Here is a 6208-nt window from a genome sequence, read left to right as displayed (position 1 = left end):
GAACAATGATATGAATCAATATGAAAAGGAAGAGCTGAAATAAAAATTTAAATTCGAGGACTTTGTAGGAATCCCTGGATCTAAAAAAAATTGGGCTATTGATCAAGGATTACTTAATTGGAATTTTGATCCTGGTGGAATCATTTATCGAGCTAGCAACGTTAAATCAAGCGCTTTATGGGAGGCAACCCATAATTATCTGTCTGGTTTGATTTAGTATGCTTAAGAGTCATGATTGTTAGTGTTGTATTGTGTTTGCTTTAGTGTGGATTGATCTGTTTGCTTGATGTTTAGTAGAAGTTTGGAGTGTTAGTGTTTCAATTTGCTTTTTGTGTGTCATGAGGGAGATGATTCATTAAATTCTTATTATGGTTAGACTTGTATGTTCTCTTGTAGTAGTTGGATTGACGAGTCTACTACAACTCGAGTCTCAACCGGACTTGAGTTTTACAAAAGACATTATGAATTTTTACAGCGATAGTTCCATCTCAATTTTGTTACTTCCTTTCTTGGACTTTGATTTCATTTGATAGGAGTTGCGAACCTATTTGATGAGTAACTTATGGATGATTTTACACTGTACTTATAACTGCTAGAGGTGCTTAAGTATCGGGATATGGTGATGTCTGGTGTTGGTGCTCGAGAACCAATATATCAGGGATAATCTTATCTTTGGGATTAGAATCTATAAAATCATTTATAAGCAACCAATATATTTGTGTAGGGATTCTGTTAGAAATTGGAAGTAAGTTAGTGAGATGTGATGAGATGGAGGAAGAATTAACCTCATTTAATTTGTTTGTGTGTTTGTGTTTGTGTTTGTGTTTATGTTACAATTTATAAGAATTGAAGAACATTTTTATATTTCAATGCTGATACATGTTATGCTAGTTAGAAATTTGTTTAGTTAATTTCATTCTGGCATGTTTAGTTTAGATTTACTTTCTACTACATGTTTTTCATCCTAATAAATAATTGTAGATGTTTTTGATAGAAATTTGTGGTAGATAGAATTGCAAAACTATTTTTCTTCCTACTTATATTTTCTACACTAAAAGTTATACATACTAAAAATCAAGTTTGGGAGTAGGAAAAAAAAATGAAATTTTAAATTGAATATACTTCCTTTTAGTTTAATATTATTGCAAGCATGTTTTAGGCTTAATTTACTTACTCCTGTTGTCATTCCATCCTAATTATGCATGTAAATAAATTTGATAGGATGTTGCAGTTGCTAGTAGATTTAATTACTTTTCCTTTCTGCTAAATTTTATGAAATTAAATTGTAAAATATTTAAAAATACAAGTTTGGGGGAAAAGAAAATTTTCTTTTGAAAAGAACTAAACTAAATTATATTTGTCCTTAATTAACTATATTTTCAAAATTAATGTAACATGACTTTGGAATTGGAGTTTAACTTTAAATGACTATATTTATGATTGTAAATGTTATGGTAAATTTAGGTAAAAGTTTTTAATAATTAAGATTAATTCTAAGGTTAAAGATGTTTGGTATGAAAGGATAAGATTATGTTTTTCTATTTAAAGTAAAGGAAATTGTATTTTTAAAGTATTAAGAATTTTAGAGGTTCATGTAAGAAGAAAAGAATGAAACTTTATGAAAAATCATAAACTAATATGAATTTATAAAGTGAAGAAAGGTAAGGAGTTTTGACTTGAGTGAGGAGATAGTGAAGTTCAAAATTATTAAAGGCTATCGAGATATAGTAATCCTCACTTGAAAAAAAAAATAGAGAAAAAGAAAAGAAAAATGAGTGAGGAGATGATTATCAAAAATTGGCTTCACTTGAATCAACTTAAGGAAAAGGCTTTATTACAGTTTCTAAACTTGTATTGAAGTATTAGTAGCATTACTAGTAGTTTTTATGAAGTTCTTTTCATATGAATGTTTTAAATATCCTTAATTGATTACTAAGTATTCTTAAACTTAAAGTTTGATTCTAAGTTATTAAGAGTTTTTCTTAAATTTTACTATTTTATTTACTTAACTAAAATCTAGAAGTTTATAAGTTAATCTCTATCCTAAGTCATATTCTTATGTAGTGAAAGGGTTACTTGAGCACAAATAACATTTAAGTTTGGGGGTCTTGACACGCCTAAAAAATGCTTGATTTTTCATATACATTTTAGATTAATGTTAATGATATTGCTCTTTAAAGGAAGTTATTTTGCATGTTTTTGGTTTCCGATACAAGAAATGGACTTTTGGAGAAAAAGAAACAAAAACGGTGCAATTTCGACAAAAAACGAGCAAGAAATGAAATTTAGCCCTGTCACCTTTCGATAAGTCTTTCAATGCTTAATCTCTTTTACACTTCTTGCATATTTTTGAATAAGATTACACTTTAAATGAAAGTTGTTTTCATGCTTATTTTGTAAAGCTATCTGTTAGGAACACAACACAACTGAACTGGGGCGAAACACAGCTAAAACGGAGCCAAACGAAGCAAAACAGTGGAGCTGCGTAGTCTGCTCCTTGACGGCCCAAAACGGCGCTGACAGTGAGATTTACCCAAGATGACTGAAAAATGACAGAAAAACTCTCCTATGGTGCTCTCGAGCCCGCCGACGGCGCCCGGGACGACTATGGACCGACTTTTGGCGATTTTAGGCCAAAATTCACCGTATTTGGACGCGTTTTGAAAGGATTCTTGTGGCAACTCTTCAAACTTCGTCCCTACACTTTAAAAGAATGAATTTATGTTAGAAAAGTGACAGTTTTTAGAGTTTTTTGTGAGAGGAATGTTAGGAAAAGTGTGGAGAAAGTTTAGGGTTTTTAGAATAGGAGTAGAAATGTAGATTTCTACCCTTTTAGAGAGATTGGAGAGGAGATTTTGAGAGAACTTGCAAGGAGATGTACTAGCATTGCATGGATCTACAGGAGACTTTGTAGGAGAAATATTCGTTTTTTTTTTCAAAGGGAAAAAAGCTAAGTATTGTGTTCTTCATTATCTTTCGATTTTTGTAAACACGTATCTAGTGGATTTGCTTTGGTTAAATGAAGTTTCCGTTGTGTTTTCTTCGCGCATTGTGATGGGCTTCACTTACTCTTTCTTCTTCTTTGGAAATAGTAGCATGAGAAGATTATTTCATTGTTTTCACTTTACTTTTCTTTTGAAATGAGCAGAATTCATGTTTAGGATTTTGGGGTACTTGTTAGAAGAAGATTTAATAATAAATGTGATGGTTTCTACTTTCACTTCATTTACATTATAACAAGGGTCCGTTGTAGTGTTAAAAATTTGTTGTAATTTCATTGATCCGAAAGGGCAGTGTTATTCTCAATAAAGTGGAACCACATTCAAATTCTATAGATGGTGACATTCATGGGAGTTGAGTGCAAATAAATAGGGAAATATACTTTGATGGGCATAGAATTGGAGAAAGAATCCTTAGGGTGACAGAATAAAATCCCCAATTTGGTCCTAGTGTTTAAAAACTAAAGCGAGAGTTCGCCTTCAGGTTAAGGGAAGTGGGACGTCTAGAGTGGGAGCCGGTATCCCTCTTGCCTCGAGCAAACAAGCATAGGATTAGTCAACGTTCTTTATGCTTGGACTAAAGGTTAAAGAATAGGATTTCTCCTATTTGGCACATACAATATTTAATGTATCTCATTCCTTTACTTTTTCCAATCCTCTACATAAGAATAATAGTTTTAAACATCTCAAAATTCTCCAAGCCAATTCATCCTAAAAGGGTTATATTTAGAATTAATATTTGCTTTTAGGAGTAGTTATTAGTTGTGTTTAACTTAAGACTTACATTTAGGAGTATCTGTAAGTAAAACCTAGAAAATCACACTTCCAAACTAAGGACTAATAGTAGTAGATTAGAATTTGACTAAGGACCTCTTACCTCGCTTCCCTGTAGGATCGATAAACGAGACTCCACTAGAGCCCTGTATTACTTGAGTGATATGTATACTTGTGCTTGAAATTTTGAATTTACAAAATCATTGTTCATAAATTATTGCATATTAAAAGTCGTATCAATTTTTTGGCATCGTTGTCGGGGATTTAAATCTTCTAGTAGTGGTGTCAATTCTTGTATTTTTAAGTATATAAAAAAGTCGTTGTCAAGTTTTTGGCTCCATTGTCGGGGAAGCTTTGGTAAGAACTTTAGGAGAATTTTAGTTGAAGTAATTAGGCTTAGACTTGGAAAACTGTAGTGTCGTAAAAATTGTTTTGTGTGAAAAGTGTTGAAAAAAAATTGTTTTTATAAAAAATAAGGTGTTTGTGAAAATATTTTGTTGTGTTGAATATATTTCATCTGTTATTTGTTTAATTGTTATTTGTTTATTTATTAATGTATTTTTTATTTTGTTACGTATGCAAAATAAAGGATCTGCAGGACTTGTGCCTTATTATCCCGAGTTTAAAAAAAAGAAAAAAATAAAAATACAAAGAGGACTCGAAAAACTAGAAATGGAAATGGAAAACTTTCAAAACAATAACTTGGAAAATCATCATACTTCATTGAGGGATTACGTAAATCCTACGACAGATGAAATTCACTCAAGTATACAAACCCTGTCGTAGAAGTTGACTCGATTGAAATAAATTCTGAGATTATCCAACTGGTGCAGAACAATCAGTTTGGGAGAACTCCTTCCATACTTACACTTATCAATTTTTATAGAACTTTGTGCTATATTTCGTTATAACGGTATGCCAGACGATGCTGTCAAACTAAGGATTTTTCTTTTCTCACTAAGGGATAAGACTAAAATGTGGTTATACTCATTAGCACCTCACTATATTAAAAATTGCGAGGAGTTAACTCAGAAATTCCTAACTAAGTATTTTCCACCTTCAAGGACTACTAAACTTAGAAAAGATATTATCTCTTTTTATCAGTATGATGGGGAATCAATATACGAAGCCTGGGAAAGATTTAAGGAACTCCTAAGAAAGTGTCCACATTATGCTCTGCCTGATTGGTTAATCATTCAAACTTTTAATAATGGATTAGTAGAATCCCTTAGGTTTATAATTAATGTTGTTGCTGGTGGATCATTAATGTCAAAACCATTTGATGAAGTGTATGCGTTAATTGAAAATATGGCTGCAAACGAATTTCAATGGCCCTCTACAAGGGTAAATCCTAAGAAAGTAGCCAGTGTTCATGATTCAAATGTTATTACAATTTTTGCATCTCAAGTTGCTGCAATATCAAGGAAGTTGGACCAATTTAGAATGTCAACTCACTCCAGTAGTGAGGAAAGTCCAATAGGGCATATGATTGATTCTAACGCATATGATTGATTCTAACTTATTCTAACTTATCATATGATACTTTAAATACCATAAACAACCCGTACTCTAACGTTTACAACCGAGGTTGGGAGAACCATCCTAATTTTAACTGGAATCATACCATTGACGGTGGAAACCAAAAATGGGAAAATAATCATGCAAATCCTAATGGAAGTTGGAATAATCAGGAGAACACAAACTATAGACCTTCATATGCACCAGACGCACCAGACTCTAACAATGAGAGTTCAAAGGAGGAAGAACTAGGGGATGCCACAAATACGAGGGAGAACCTCGGAGACTTCCCAAGCTATCCTATGGTTTGGTTTCAATTTTGAAGAGAAATATTTAAGTGTTTCATCCTACCAATTTTATTAATTTAGAGCTTACATTCATGTGAAACAATCACACAAATAGCCTGGAAGATGTGAGGACTTAGGCGTGAAGAATAAAAACCTCAGAATCCTAAGATGAGTTAGGGCTTAGATTTGTAGTGAGAGAAACAAAGGAAACTAAAGATGAGGTGAGGATTTCTGTTGCATAAGCAAACTACCTCGAAGCCCTATGGCTTGATTGTTTAATTCTAAGGAAGAAAATTGATTTAGCTGGGGAAGAGAGATTTTGCTGTTGAAGATGGCCATGCTTCCCACCATGCAAGCTCCAAGCTTCTCGTCTTGACGAGTTTAAGTTTTCTAGTGTGTCAAGTTATGATGTCAAATCAGATGGATCTATGGTTGTTGTTCTTTAAAAAAATTATGGGGGTATGTTAAAGTTGATTAGAGCGACAACGGTTAGGATCATACGGTTCCCTTGTTATGGAACCACTATTTTCTATCAAATTCACTTTGTCCAAATGAACTTACTAAACTCAAGTTAATGAGTTCCATACTTTCATTTAGACTGTGAGAAGCCTCATTAGCAACCGATTAGCA

The sequence above is a fragment of the Phalaenopsis equestris genome, unplaced genomic scaffold (genome assembly GCF_001263595.1).
Source record: "Phalaenopsis equestris unplaced genomic scaffold, ASM126359v1 Scaffold000569, whole genome shotgun sequence".
Classification (NCBI taxonomy): domain Eukaryota; kingdom Viridiplantae; phylum Streptophyta; class Magnoliopsida; order Asparagales; family Orchidaceae; genus Phalaenopsis; species Phalaenopsis equestris.
The sequence above is the reverse complement of the archived record's forward strand: the minus strand, read 5'-3'. Positions refer to the sequence as shown.